The sequence below is a fragment of the Ceratotherium simum genome, chromosome 2, assembly GCF_057802395.1.
Source record: "Ceratotherium simum simum isolate JZ-2026a chromosome 2, ASM5780239v1, whole genome shotgun sequence".
In the NCBI taxonomy this organism is placed as follows: domain Eukaryota; kingdom Metazoa; phylum Chordata; class Mammalia; order Perissodactyla; family Rhinocerotidae; genus Ceratotherium; species Ceratotherium simum.
In genome coordinates this window covers 48,110,623-48,124,337 of record NC_141901.1, presented here as the reverse complement: position 1 = coordinate 48,124,337, position 13,715 = coordinate 48,110,623, and the positions used below count along the sequence as shown (strand labels likewise).

Sequence of the window (13,715 nt, the reverse complement as noted above, 5' to 3'; positions counted from 1 at the left end):
AGCCCCTGGAGCTGCCTCATCTACACAAGACACGCCCCTGGCCTGGCTTCATTTGCTGTTACCTTCCTACCCACCCACGCTCAGCCCCCTGCCGGCACATTTCCCCTCCCACTCCACCCTCCTGGCCAATGGTAGGACAGCAAACTGAGCAGGAAATGACGTCTTCACCCTCCAAGTTTAGGCAGAGTGTGGAACGCTAGGCCTCGTCCTTGTGGGTGGTCGTTCATCCAGAGACCAATTTAGAAAAAGAGCCGCTGAAAAGGAAAACTATAATGGAAGTAACAAGAACAAGAACAAAAAACAATTTTCAGGATTATGATAAGGGTATGTTCTAGAAACCTTAACCAAAATTTTAAGGGAAGAAAAGGAGAAGAAAGACAAACCCAAAAGGCACTTCAGGTAAGTACAGATATGAGGAACAGGATTTCCAGGAAGAAAAGAGCTGTTATGACCCTCTCCTGCTCACCAGGGGGAAGGAGTTGGGAGCAGCGTCCTGCAGTTTCCTGGGAAGAGGAAGGGAGGGAAGGGCCCTGCACCTTTGTGGGAGAGACCCCACAGAGCCTGCCAAGTCCTCCGTGACTTTGGTGGAGGCTGCCAGGCACCAAAACTGGGTAGAACAGCCTTTGCTACACGATCCAGAGAAATGCGTTCCAAAACATCATACATTTAGGGTGGGTGGGAGAATGACATCTTTATTTTGACTAATATCTGAAAGAAATGTAGCTTTTCCTTCTGAACATGGGCATATGAGAGCCCTGTCTCTTTGTTGCCAAGAGGAGTTTCCGATTCTTATGATATCACACTATGGTAGCTGTAGCTATCTCCACACGATTCTTGGGCTCTATGTCTTCTGGAGCTGGCGGAGTTAGGCAAGGCAGAAGAGCCCAGGGTGCAGCAGCTTGGGGCTAGAGAGACTTCACATAGAGGACCAGTGGTGGCTTTCCTCGGGTGATAGGTGAGCTCATTCATCTGCTAACTGAAGGGTTGGTGGTTCAGGCCCAGCGAGGGATACTGGGTTTTGACTGATCCCAGGTCCCTCTAAGCTATGTTTGTGCTGCACATCCTCTCTTAACCTTATCCTCAGTCTCTCTGCTTTAAATCCAACATGGAAAAGTCCTGCCCAACCCCTAAGGTTCGTGTTGGTTACTAAATGGATTAGGTAGAAAGAATCTCTTTTTTTAAAGGGTAGAAACAAGTTCTGGAGTTCCAGAGCCTAGTTATCTCACAGAGAACATAACCCTTCTTCCGGAGGCTGGGTTTTTACAGCTGCTCATTCCTGGAAAGCTGGTATCAATTCCCGTAAGCCAAATCACCAGCAGCACACCTCTTATTAAACAAGTTGGGTTTTTTACTTGCAGCCAGAAAGAACGCACCCCGTGGTCTAAGTAAGAGGGTGTTTAGAAGAAACCTGTTATAGGATTTGACCTTTGACTGGGTGATTTGTGGAAGGATGGAAGGAAGCAGGGTTTCTTCTATATTGAATACTGTTAGTCAGCAGGGGCAATTCTATGATTCATTTCCTTATGAAAAGAGGAGGATGTTTGGAATTTTGTAAGTTGCACAGTGGCCTTGTTTTTGTCTGTGCCTGGACAAAATTATGAGGTAGCCTTGTTCTGTCTCATGTTATCAAGGTCTCAGACTAATCTTGTCTAAGGTTGGTATTCTGTATCTGAGACTGTTTATCTCCAGCATGAGAACAAAACAGTCCGGCTGTGAGTGTCGGATCAGTTCAGGGCATCAGAGGCTGGTATTTTTCTTTCTCACTGGAAATCCCTAAAATAGAGAACCAGAAAAGAGAGCACCCTGGTCTCACAAGCTCTACCTGCAAACGTGACTGGGTTGCATTGGACTTGGCCGAAGTTTCTTGAATTTCTCTGTCTCAATTTCTCATTTAAAAATGGGTCAAATGGGAGTTTTTCCTTCCTGGGTTGTCCTAGGTTTTAAATGAGTTGTGCAAGTAAAACATTGAGCCCAGTGCCTGGCACGGAGTAAATACTCAGTACATATTAGCTCTTGCCCATACCCATCTGCATTTTTACTATCTGCCTTGTTCTTTTAGACAACTGCAGACCCTTTCAGGGTATGGATGGACCACTATAAATAAGTGTTCTCCAATTGATGGACATGAAATTGATTCCAGTGTTTATTTTTACAAACAATGCTGCAGGGGACATTTATATGTCTATATCTATATCTATATTTATATCAATATCGATGTCGATATCTATATCTATATCTATATCTATATCTATATCTATATCTATATCTATATCTATATCTATATCTCTGTATCGTCACTTGGGTAGTATTTCTCTCCTATTTCTCCCTGTAAAGGGAATTGCTTGGTTTAGAAATATATTTGTACAGATGTAATTTTGCGAAATCATACCTTATTGCCTTGCAAAGAAGCTTTACTAATTCATATTCTCATTCATTTAAGAGAATATTCTTTTTTCCACCCTCTTGCCAACACTGGATAGCACCTGCACCTACCACTTATTTTTGTCAACAATTAACCCCTTATTGAGAGATTTCCTCAAATGAGGTTACACTCTTTGGTCTAACTTAACTGACGTCCTGGAAGAGCTGAAATCAATATGATTTTTCTCTGTTGTCTTCTGCTTTATGTCTGCTCTGTTCTCTCAGATAATCTAGGCCAAGAGCCACGCAAACATATCACTCCTGCTTGGTGGATGCTACTGCCTGTTGGGTCTGCACATTGTCCTGGATTTTGAGGCTGAGGAGCTGGTTCAAAGAAGAGATTTGAGGTTGGGTTCCCCTGACTTTCATTGACAGAGAGTCCAGGCTGCAGGGAAGGGAACTCACTAACCCTGAGGAATGGAGTGTCCACGGTTGGAATTTTTTTCCAAAAAATTGGAAAATAGAAGCATTTGAGTTTAAATTTTCATTAGAATAGGACTTCAAAGAATAGATTTTTATTTCTAGTCCAAATAAGAGAAGAGATTGTGTTCAATTCAAAGTACTTTGTTTGGGGAACTTAATATTGTGGTGGTTATGTTGCCCTCCTTGAATTGGTTCACCTATGCTGGGAACTGGTACTTGCTATAAAAACCTTGTCACATGAGTTCAGAAGAACAAGGAGCTAAAAAGAATATGCCATAGGAAATAGAGATAGGTGATGGATTCATAGATAATGTTGTGTGTAGTTAAGTATTGTGGCCTCTTTACTCTTTCAGAAGTTTCATTGGTCACATTAAAGAGACATTCCTCCAGCACCTGAAATGCCCTTCATGGTGTCCTTCATGATACAAGGGCTTGGGAACAGTCACATGAAGGTGAGCACAAGCTTTACACGGCACAAGACTTTTATGGTGGTGCTTTGATCTTTTTTGCTTTACGGCGATTAGCATACATGTTCCTGAAAATTAAAAAATCAGGAGAGTAGAGAGAAGCATCGGAATTAGTTCCCTGTTGCTGCATAATAACAGATTACAAAAACAGTGGTTTAAAACAACGCACCTTTGTTATCTCGCAGTTCTGTAGATTAGAAGTCTGGAAGGTCGCGTCTGGGTTGTCTGCTCAGAGAATTGGTTGGTATGTCCTCCTCGTCTGAATAGGTCTAATATTGACCATGTCAGGGTTCTGACCATCTCCCATGAGGGGCTGCCCTTGCCATCTCACGCTCCTCTGGGATCCTCTTTATTGACCTGATTTCTATCAATCGTGATTTCTTTCAGCTCCCTTAGGTGGCTTAGGAGAAAGCCCAGATCTGATCTCTGCCATCTCTTTCTCCAAGAGGAGAAGAAAACAACAGAGGTCTTCATAAAGAAATGACCTATGGGAGGGCTGAGATCCAGTGATTAGAGCAGAGCAGAAATGAAAGGAGAAATGAGAGGACTGCGGAAGCAGGGCCCTCTTTGTGTCCCACATCAGGTAGGAACCCTTCTTGGAAAAGGGGACATTTCCTGTGGAGAGGACACCTTGGACAAGGGACTTTCTCTGCTCCAACTGAGTCATCCTTGCTGCCACTAGGGCTTTAGGGGTCTCCATCTTAGGTGCTTTGTTTAATGGTGAGGGCTTTTCCTTGCATGAAAATCTCCTTGGCATTTTTATCTGAAATGCAGTTTTGGGGGCCTTATCCCTGGAGGTTTGTAACAAGCACCATGTTGACTCTGATGTGGGCGTTCTTTAGCTCTGCAGCTGGTGCCCAGGGATTGGAGCCCTGTCTACTGCATGATATCACATTTAATCATCCGACACCCTAGTGGTCAATGCTGCCTTCTCTCTTTTACATTATACATTCTTCTCTCTTATACATGAGAGAAATATGCTCAGAGAAGGTAGTGAAATCATCCAGGAAAGCATACTTGGTCCGTGGTGGAGTTGGTTTTTCAATCTTTGACTGCTTTTCCAAAGCTGTGCTTTTATTGCTTCAGCATAGACCTAGGATAAGATTTGGTTGGAGATATGGTTGGATAGAAGACATCAGTAAATGTTAGTTATTCCTGGTAACTCTTATTTATGCAATGGGAAAGTATTTACTGAGTGTTTTAACTGGCAGTGTCTTGTGGAGGCTCTGGGGAGATGGGGTGAACAAGGCAGACAGAGTGCCTGCTCTCAGGAAGATGAACTGACACAGGAGTCAGACATTTTACGGATGAGCGCATAAATACATTTTAATTGTGGCTGTGATAAAGTTTATTTAATACTTATGTATGCTTTCGTCTCATTGTATCAGCCAAGATGAAAACTGACTGAGTATATGTAATAAGACTAAAGAACTGTGGTAAAAGAATTGTCCCAGGAAAGGTCCTTCAGATATTTTTGTTGTAACAGTAGAGATACTGGTGTTTGGTCCATGTCCCTGACATTCAAGCATGAGTTCCTGGAGGGTGTGGTAGGCGCTTTAGACAGGAAAGCTTGTGGCCAAGGCTTGTGTGGTGGCTCTGCAGCCATCGAGTGGTGAGGGAGCCTGGGAAAATCTCCTGTTCTCTTTGGGCCTCAGTTTCCTCATCACTAAGATAAGGTTGTTATTCAAATTCTCCAAAATCCTTTCCTGCTCAGTTTTCTCTGGTTGCATGAGGGACTGAGAGGCATATTAAATGTTCCCTGGGAACTGCAGCCAAGATTGGACCTTAGTTCCCTCTCTGTGTGTCTCCTGCAGGAGCCTGAGCTGAGCCCACACACTGAAAACACAGAACTGAGGGAGCAGATGGAATAAAGAAAATCAACTGGTTTGGAGGATGAGAGTAATTCAAAGAAGGTCCAGGTGCTAGTGGAGCAGGTGGTTGCCCAAGGAGGTGAGAATAAGAACAAGTTGAGTTCAGAAACGTCAAGGGGAACTGAGGAATGCTTACAGCATCACCTGGCTCCTCAAGGAGCAGCCTGAGCTGAGCAGTGAGGACTGGGAGAGTCACTTACTCCACAGTGAACCTGTGCACCTGCCGGGGAGATCCAAGGATGGATCAGGGTTGGTTTCTACCACTGGGGAGCACGAGTTCCAAGTGGAGGAGGATGTGACCATGAGGCTCTGCCCCAGACCCCCAGCCTCGACTTTGGGGCTGCCCACACAGTGGATGCCCTCCGGTAAGTGTGGGCTTAGAGGGATAAGTGATGTTTGGAGAAGGGTTGGAGATGTCAGTTCTTGCCTTGAACAGTTCTACCCTAAGGTCAGAAAGTACCAGGGTAGGGGGAGCCTTGCATCTGAAGCAGTGATACTAATAATAGTCTCCTGCATTTATGGATGAGAAAGTCTTTACACACAATATGTTTTAGATATTTCTTGATGGCTTAATTTTTCTTATACTGTGTTCAGAACTTGGAATTCAGATATCAGTAAGGTTTCCCTGAGGAAATCAGAGGAATGAGAGGGAGAATACAAACAGATAGTTTCAACACAATATGGTAGCTCTCCTAATCTTGGGTGTTGTGGCTGCCCAGAGGATGAGATTGTAGACCAAGGACATTTCTTCCTAAGGACAGGATAAACCATTGAGAGGAATCCCTGAGGACAGCCATCATCATCAGAGCTGACCACAGGTGAGTGTCATAGGGCATATAGAGAGTGTAGTGAAGTCTCTTCTCAAAGGATGGGCATCAGCTACATCGTGAGAGAGAGCAGAGCATCCCGGACAGGATGTTTGGGATAGGAATGTATTGAAATGAGGAGATTTACAGCCACTTTGATTGGATCAGTGAAAGAATGTCATAAGAGACTCCTCAGGGCTTGATATGGTGCTAGGAGACATGAAGACAGAGATGAATAAAATATTCCAACTTTCACAGAGCTCTCAGTCTAGTAACCAGGAAATCATGAGGGCAGAGATGGTTAGTCACCGGAAGAACTGGCCAGTGCTGCCTAGGGATGACCTCGGTAGTTGTCCTCGTCCCCCTTCTATTTTTTCCAACAGGTAGATGACCTGTTCTGGCCCAATAAACCTGGACCTCAGCCAGATTTCAGCCTCTCAGGATAGAACCAACCTGGGCTGCATGTTGGCTCAAAGCAGTCAACACTACCAAGGTCTCCAGAGGAAACTGCTGATATCAGTAGCTACTATGTCCTGGCCAGCTGGAGACATAAAGAGGCAAGGTGAATAAGTCTTTCAAAAATTCTTTTTATTCATTTTATCTTTTATTGAGGTAACATTGGTTTATAACATTCTATAGATTTCAGATATACTTCATTATTATTTGACTTCTGTATACACTACATTGTGTTCACCACCAAAAGTCTAATTTCCATTTGTCACCATACAAATGACCCCCTCTACCCACATTGCCCTCCCCCTCTTCCCTTCTCGTAACCAGTCTTACACGTTCCTCGCCATAATGATAAGTGATGATCTGTCTTCTCTCTGATAAGTTAAATGCTTTCCAGACTTCAAGATTCTCTCCCCACATCAAAAATACTGTAAATATCAGCCATATTCCTAGAATTTTGGAAACTTGGTATTTCATCCTCAAATTTCAGATCAAATAACTAAAGTAAAAATGGAGTACAGCAACTTCCAAGTTTGCAGTGATAAAGTAGGAGTGTCTGGGACTAAAACCTAGTCCTCTGATATTTAAGTGGTTTTAAACCCAATGACTTTTGTTCCCTTAGAAACAGAGTAAAGTAAGACTCCCTGTTTCACTCCTCTATTCATCCTATCAAGTTCTACAAAATATAACATCTCTACTCATCTAGATAACATGGATTCTAAATTAGTTGAGCTCCATGAATGCGTTTACTGAGCCCCTGTGGGTAAAGCATTGTGCTGATTACACTGGAGGATACAGTCCTTACTGAAGAGAGCTAAAAGATGTCTGTCCACACCGGAGCCTTTGTTCTCTGTAGATGACAGCATCAATAGCAGACACAATAGTCTCATCCTAGAGAAACGGAAGATGATGAGGAGGAGCGATGAGAGCACCTGGCTTTCTACCTCCTGAGGAGTCAGGTCAAAAAGCATCTGGAGAATCTCCTCCAAAGAGTGTCCCTGCTGTCGCTGTCATAGTTGAGTGTCCCAAAGTCTTGGCATGGACCTCCTTCCTGTGTTTCATTTCACAGATCCTATTTAGACAGTAGCCATATCAAGAGAAAAAGCAGAGAGATGGACTCAAAAAGACTGAATAATGTGTGGTTGGGCAAGAAATCTCAAAAACCTTCAAGATCCCAATCAGAAAGTAACATTTTCAAGAATACAATGAATGGGTGGGATTTAGTGTCATGTAGTGAGAGAAAATTTATTGCATTTAGGAGCACCTGACGACTTGTGAAGACAACACATTCCCCAAGTGACCCAAAAGATGGCCCTACATACCAAATAACAGAGAGAGCCACTCACTTCCATTGACCTTATAGAAACAGGAGGTTCATCATGCACTTAAATGTGCTGGAAAAAGTGGCCCTGCCTCTAGGGCCATGGAACAAAGCAGATCCCATGGTAGATGCCATAAGAAGAGGTAGAGTAGATTTCATGACAGTGGCCACAAGAGGATGGAGGAAACGATTTGAGGCTTTCGGAGCTGCAAATGAGTTGGCTCTGAAGAACATTACATCTTGGAAAAACATGTTTAGCAAATGTCAGACCCAGTGGACACTAATATTTAGCCCATGGTCTGCAATCATTCTGTGCATAATTTATTCTGTATTGTCTGGGATCAATAGTGACTTTTCTAAAGAGTGTCGAAAATCTGCACATTAGCACACACACCTGAAATGGAAATGGTATAGTTTTTCAAAAAAGCTAAAATAGTGAAGCAGTTATTTCTTAATTTCAAATTTTAGTTTTTGACCTAACTGAAGAATTGAGTAGCATAGATATTAATTATTAATGATGCTCATAAAGGTGCAGATTTAAAGACAATATGATAACTTTGATAAATAGCAATGCAAAACAACTGTTTTTACAGATAGCAGCACTGTCATCCAGGGATGTCAATGGAAGCAGTGAGCGACATTACAACACCTGAACACCCAACAGGAAACAGGTAAAGGAAGGAGGGCACAGTCAGCCCAATGTATAGAATTATATGTAATGTACACACCATCAGTTGGTTGCTAACAAACCAATGGGGATAAATCTATGTTTATACTGACTCTTGGGTCCTGTCAAGTGGGTGGAGCATTGGGAAACAACAAATTGGAGTGTAAAAAGAAAGTCAGTTGGGTCACTGCCTTTAGAAAACCACTCAACAAAGACTTGAATGTAAGACCTGAAACTATGAAACTTCTAGAAGGAAACATAGGCAGTACGCTCTTCGACATCGGTCTTAGCAACATATTTTCAAGCACCATGTCTGACCAGGCAAGAGAAACAATAGAAAAATAAACAAAGGGGACTACATCAAACTAAACAGCTTCTGCACAGCAAAAGAAAGCATCAACAAAACAAAAAGACAACCTAACAATCGGGAGAATATATTTGCAAACCATACATCTGATAAGGGGTTAATCTCCAAAATATATAAAGAACTGATGCATCTCAACAACAAAAAAACTAACAACTCAATTAAAAAATGGGCAAAGACCTGAGCAGACATTTCTCCAAAGAAGATATACAGATGGCCAACAGGCACGTGAAAAGATGTTCAACATCATTAACTATCAGGGAAATGCAAATCAAAATTACAATGAGATAGCACTTCATGCCCGTCAGAATGGCTATAATTAACAAGACAGGAAACAAAAAGTGTTGGAGAGGATGTGGAGAGAAGGGAACTCTCATACACTGCTGGTGGGAGTGCAAACTGGTGCAGCCACTATGGAAGGTGGTAGGAAGATTCCTCAGAAAATTAAGGCTAGAACTACCATATGATCCAGCTATTCCACTGCTGGGTATTTATCCAAAATACCTGAACACCAATGCATAAAGATACATGCACCCCTGTGTTCATTGCAGCATTATTCATGATACCAAGACTTGGAAGCAACCTAAGTGCCCATCAAGGGACGAATGGATAAAGAAGATGTGGTATATACACACAATGGAATACTACTCAGCCATAAGAAACGATGAAATCCAGCTATTTTTGACAACATGGATGGTCATTGAGGGTATTATGCAAAGTGAAATAAGTCAGAGGGAGAAGGTCAAATACGGTATGATCTCACTCATTAAGTAGTAGGTAATAACAACAACAAACAAACACATAGAGACAGAGAGTGGATTGGTGGTTACCAGAGGGGAAGGGGGGAGGGAGGAGGGCGAAAGGGATAATTCGGCACATGTGTGTGGTGATGGGTTGTAATTAGTATTTGGGTGGTGAACATGATGTAATCTATGCAGAAATAGAAGTATAATGACGTACACCTTAAATTTGTACAATGTTGTAAACCAATGTTACTGCAATAAACAAAAAATTAAAAAAAAAAAAGAAAACCATTCAACAGATATAAATAAAACACATTTAAAGCTTTTTGTGAGCCATGTTTTAGCCCATCAAGAATAAGTTTTAGGAGAGATACATAATGACAAATGAATGCTTTGGTTTTTCTGAGACAAGTCATCTGACCCACTGGGAATGAGACCTTGTGAGTCATCCAGGTGAGCAAGCTTTACAAGACTGGACAGAAACATGGGTCACTAAAGAGATAACTTAAATATGCTACGTACACCAGTCAGAGCATAATTTGAGCTGAAGGTCGTTCACCATCTTTTGGGTGAATGAAGCTGACACAAAGGGCCTACAGATTCTGTTGCAGCCTCAGGGCTCTGTGCTTATAGACTGATGGGAATGGACACCTACTTCAGATATGGGATAGTGAAACCGAGAACAAAGAGGTTAAAAAATCTTCCCTGGGCTTGAAGAAGTTAGCAAAAACTTGGAGATAAGCTTTGCCAACTGCAGCTGTGCATACTCAGCATAATCAACTGTTGTTTAAAACTAACCAGGTCTTTCTATCCCTCCTTAGTATATGAGTGAGCTGTCTTTCCCAGGAAATCAAGGTCTAGACATCAAAATTCAGCCTCACAAGGCCAAACACAGGCTGAAGATGAAAACTAACCAGAAAAGTCCAGATAGTCAAGGGAAAGAAATTCAGTCTTCAAGGCCAAACGCAAGCTGGTGGGAAGGTACCAGCCAGCACGTCCACATGCTCCCCCTCCCTTACCTAAAACCCCAGCACATGCTCTCCCTCACAATCTTTAAACCCCTTGCATCCCATCTTTCAGGGAGATGGGACAAATTTGAGAGCTCTCGTCTCCCGGCTGATGTCACCCGAGGTAAAAACTCTTTCCTTGACGTAAGCCTGGCATTCCAGTTTTCATTTGTCCCCTCTTGTGTGGCAGGTAAAGGACCTGGGTATGCATCTGGTAACAATAGGAGGCAGTGTATCCTAAGGCTTCCAAATGATACACAACCAAACCCCCTCGGGCTGCTGCTATTAATTGTTTTAATGCCTGTGGTGTCATTTTTATCATAGAATTCATCGGCCATAAGACTAGTCAGAACTGGGCACAAACTCACGATATTTGATGGATATATATTTGCATACCTTTTGAAAGATTCTGGCAGTACATAAGGCTGGACTAGATTATCGAAGACTAAATTAAGTAGTAAGGGAGGGAGGAGGGTAAGAGGGATAATTCAGCACATGTGTGTGGTGATGGGTTGTAGTTAGTATTTGGGTGGTGAAATAAACAAAAAATTAAAAAAAAAAAAAAAAGAAGTAATAAGGGAGAAGATTGGCCCCTAAATCTATAACTGGTATCGCAGCTAAACACAAGGATAAATTGGCAGGCTCACCGATCAAATGGTTAACTTTAAGAAATTCTTATTGGTGAACATACAAAACCTTTCACATTCATTAGTCCACAAAAGCCCTCCTACAAACACTCCCCAGCCACCGGTCTCAACTTGGGTTTTGATCATCTTCCTTGGCCTGATGATAAAGCCGCAATTGAATGAAGAAGATTCTTCTCACCTGGCAAATAACACAAGTCCCCAAAGCTATGGTCACTGCTAGATACAGCTTGACTGTGAGGCGTGTGTTTCTAGCAGGATACAAGATCAGTAAACATAAATCTATTTTATGTCTATGTAATTTCAATGCACAATTGAAGTGTGAAACATAATAGCATCAAACAGATGAAAGTACAAGATATTGGTGAAAGAAATGAATGAATACCTAAAAAGACAAAGACAAATTCCATGTTCATGGGTCAGAAGACTCATTATTTCTGAGATGTCAGTTATCCCCAACTTGATCTATAGATTCAATGCAACCCAACTCAAAATGTCAGTCAGCATCTTAAGTAGAAAGTAATGAGCTGATTCTAAATGAATGTGAAAATGCAAAATACCTAGCACAGTCAAAACACCTATAAAATAAAGAACAAAGTTGGACGGCTAGCTCTACCTGATTTCAAGAACTATTCTAAAGTTATAGTATTCAAAGCAGTGTGGTAGTGGTGTCATCATAGGTCAATAGATCAATAGAACAGAATAATGATTCCAAAAATAAACTAATATATATAAAGAGACTGATTTTTGACAAATGCAAAAAGACGATGCAGTGGAAAAAAGGTAGTCTTTTCAACAAATGATAAAGAGTGATCTTTTTCAACCTTTTCACATATCCACATAGTGGATATGTATATCCATACGAAAAATAGTTAAATAAGTCGAATCCATATCTCACACCATATACAAAAATTAACTCCAAATAGATAATAGATCTAAATGTGAACCTTAAAACTAAAGCTTCCAGAAGAAAACATAGAGGAAAATATTTGTGACTTCAGGTTAGACAAAAATTTCTTAGATTGATACCACAAACATACTCAATAAAAGAATACATTGATAAATTGTGCATCAGAAAAATTGAAAACGTTTGCTTTTCAAAAAACACTGGTGAGAGAATGAAAAGTCAAGCCACAGTGAGTTGAAAATAATTGTAAATCACACATCTGATAGAGCACTTATACCCAGACTATACAGAGACTCTTAAAACCAAATAATAAAAAGACAAAGAGCTTAATTTTAAGTTGAGTAAAAGATTTGTATAGTACTTCTGGAAATAGGCAATGTAAGTTATCCACCTTTCGTCTACTTTTATTAAATTGCTTTGATAATTCAGGATCATTGGCTTTTCCAAATAAATTTTAGAATCAGCTTGTAAATGTCCCAAAATACTTGCTGGAATTTTGATTGGGATTGCAATAGATCTGTTGATCAGTTTGGGGACAATTGACATCTAAACCATCTTGAGTTTTCCAATCCACAACAAGTTTTATCTCTCCATTAATTTAGTTCTTTAATTTCTCAAAGTAATGTTTTGTAATTTTCAGTGTACTTTTCTTACACATATTTTGTCTGGTAACAATGCAATAAGAGAATTGGTCAAAAGACTTGAGGAAATACTTCACAAAAGAAGATATATAAATGGCCAAAAAGCACATGAAAAGATGCTCAACTTTGTCATCCGGGAAATAAATTCATACTATAACAGTTACCATTCCACATCCTGTACCTTAGCTAAAATTAAAGAGACTGAAAATACCACCTGTGGTGAGGATGTAAAGCCACTAGAAATCTCTTACACTTGTGGGAATGAAAAATGGTACAACCACTTTGAAAAACTGAATCACGGTTAAACATATACCAATTGTGAATAGCCGTTGCACTCCTAGGTATTTGCACAATATGTCCACACAAAAATCTGCACGTATTCATAATAGCTAAAACCTGGAAACTACACAGATGTGCATTAATAGATGAGTGTATAAATAGACACGATACAGCCATACAAAGGACTACCACTTAGCAATCAAAAGGCATGAACTGTTGATGCATGTAGTAATGTGGATGGATTTTAAAATCATTATGCTGCATGAGGAAATGCAGACATGAAAGAGTATGTGTATGGCTCCATTATATAAAGTTGTTAAAAATGCAAACCCATCTGTAACGACTGTGGTTGCCTGGGACCTAGGGTTGAGGGAGTGATGGACTGCAAAGGGGCACGAGGAAAGTCATGAGATAGTGGAAATGCCCTGTATCCTGACTGTAGCAGGTAGTTTCATTAGTGTATACATCTGTCAGATGCATTTAATTGTATACTTTAAAGTGGTGTGGTCTATTCTACCTAAATTATACCTCAACAGCATTCATATAACAATCTGTTATATTTCTCCATACTTGCAATGAGTTATTTAGAAAATGAAATACAGTAAAACACAAAAGAGGTTACCATCCACAATCATTAAATGCCTAAGAACACACATAATAAAGACTCCTGAAGACTATTACTGGGAGAAATTAAAGAAGAA

General features: G+C 40.9%; 1 protein-coding gene across 1 annotated transcript in view; it reads left to right on the top strand.

Annotated features, from left to right (window-relative positions):
* Nucleotides 1–202: 202 nt before the first annotated feature.
* LOC147918004 (NBPF family member NBPF6-like protein) overlaps nucleotides 203–13,715 on the top strand; it is a 33,870-nt gene continuing 20,357 nt past the window's right edge. The window contains exons 1-8 of the mRNA XM_087417821.1: nucleotides 203–399; nucleotides 2,647–2,768; nucleotides 3,198–3,296; nucleotides 3,699–3,894; nucleotides 5,126–5,547; nucleotides 5,944–6,000; nucleotides 6,372–6,550; nucleotides 8,356–8,433. The gene's annotated coding sequence lies outside the window, so the exon portion shown is untranslated. The remainder of the gene's footprint in view (nucleotides 400–2,646; nucleotides 2,769–3,197; nucleotides 3,297–3,698; nucleotides 3,895–5,125; nucleotides 5,548–5,943; nucleotides 6,001–6,371; nucleotides 6,551–8,355; nucleotides 8,434–13,715) is intronic.